Source organism: Apis dorsata, unplaced genomic scaffold (assembly GCF_000469605.1).
Source record: "Apis dorsata unplaced genomic scaffold, Apis dorsata 1.3 scaffold_248, whole genome shotgun sequence".
In the NCBI taxonomy this organism is placed as follows: domain Eukaryota; kingdom Metazoa; phylum Arthropoda; class Insecta; order Hymenoptera; family Apidae; genus Apis; species Apis dorsata.
Window position 1 is genome coordinate 429,856 of NW_006263527.1, and position 2,088 is coordinate 431,943.

At 15.6% G+C, this 2,088-nt stretch overlaps 1 protein-coding gene across 1 annotated transcript in view; it reads left to right on the top strand.

Annotated features, from left to right (window-relative positions):
• The first annotated feature begins 600 nt into the window (after positions 1–600).
• LOC102680656 (Sjoegren syndrome nuclear autoantigen 1 homolog) overlaps positions 601–2,088 on the top strand; it is a 2,420-nt gene continuing 932 nt past the window's right edge. Inside the window, exon 1 of the mRNA XM_006616029.2 lies at positions 601–642. The gene's annotated coding sequence lies outside the window, so the exon portion shown is untranslated. The remainder of the gene's footprint in view (positions 643–2,088) is intronic.

The window sequence follows — 2,088 nt, forward strand, 5'->3', positions numbered from 1 at the left end:
TAAAAAATTAAAGAATATATGTTAGATAAACACAATGATTAAGAAAGAATTGAATATTAAAGGAAATAAAATTTACAAAATTAAAACTTACTTAATAAATAATGAGTAATATAAAATATTATAAATTTCAAAAAATCTTGACTTTATATTTAGATATTACGTGTAGCATTACCTGTAAAAATTATTATATAATAAAAAATATTTATTAAAAACATTTTTCAAAATTATTATATTATCTCATTTTTTTTTAATATATATCATAGAATAATATATTATAATTATTATTTGATACAATGAATATAAACATTGAATTTTTTAAAAATGATATAATGATGATAATAGAAATATTTTTCTTTAAATATATAATATCTAAAATCATTTAATTGTGATAGAATTTTTTAATTGTTTGTTTCAACTCATTTGTTACAGTATTGAAATCCTAATTTAGTAACATGATGTCATTTGTCAAGATCATATGCATTTTCAATCAATAATATGATGATTTAAAATGCAATTTTTATTTTTATTTTAAATATTTATTTTTTAATTTATAATTTTTGTTGATTAATATATATTTTTAAAATTTTATACCAAAATGTTTAAATTTCTATGATTCGAGAATAATTTTAATTAAATAGATAAAATAAAAAAATTAAAATTAAAATCAAATATATTTTTATTATATTAGATAAATATATATTTTTCAAAATTTTAATATATATATTATTTATTAAGTGTAATGCATCACATTGTGCAATTTTGTATATTACGAAAATTTTGAAGGATAACATTAAATGTACCTGCGCAAGCGCCATAAATCATGTCATCTTAGAACCAAACACATTCATAATATTGACTAATTTATTTAACATATTATATATAAAGAATTATATTTAATTGAAAAATATATATAAAAAAATAATATATAAATTACTATGTAAATTATTACTTTAACAGATCATTTACTTAATAAAAACTGATCTTTATAAATATCATACCTGAAGTATTCATAACGAACAAGCTTGTTAAAAATTAAAAATTTTATGTATAGAATCAAAATTTAGATTTTATGTAATTATTATTTTTTATATTATTTATAATTACAAATTTTTATTCACATAAAAATTCTTTCGTTTCGTTAAAAAATATTGATCAAATATAATATAATATTGGTACATAGTGATTTTAGAAATAGTATGATATTAATGATATTGTTGGATATATTATAATACTTTAATAAAAAATTTCAGTATTAAAATATATATACGAAATGATTTTAAATGATCTAATTTAAAAGTCACTGAATTATTCACTTTCGATAAGTATAGATAAAATATAACTGTGCACGTTACTGTAGCTTTCACATTAATGTGAAGATTCTGAGCGAAAGGTGTATTTATTGCAAATGAAAACACTTCGTGACGCCTTTAAAAGGTAAGGCAAAAAGCTATCTTGTTTTTCTTCAATATTATTTTTTATTATTACAAAACATATTTTATATTTCAATTAATAAATGATTTTTTTAAATTGTACTTTTTTTTATCGTAATAATTATTATAACTAATTATAATAATTATAGATGATATTATGATGATAATATTTTATTATTTTATTTATTAAATAATATACATATATACATGTCTGTGTATACATATTTTTACTATAATTTCAATTTTTATAATATATTCGATTTATTATATTAAATTATTTTATTAAAATATTTTTGTAAATTATAATTAATATTAACTAATATGAATTAATATTTGTTAATTTATATAATTTTTTTCAGTACATAAATATGTATGATTATAATATTAAAATGATAATCAATTATTTATTTAAAAAAATATTTATGTGAAATATTTATATTTTATAGATTATTAAATATCTATAAATAATATATTAAAATTTGTAGATATTTGATAATATTCTATATAACTTTAGATTTTAGATTTTGATGTTAGATTTATCATTACTATTTATAAATAAATTTCAATTACGATTTTTAAATTATAATTAGTTACATATATCACTTGCGCATGCGTTGAAAATAATGTCTTATAAACTCCGCGCCAAAACTAAAATCTT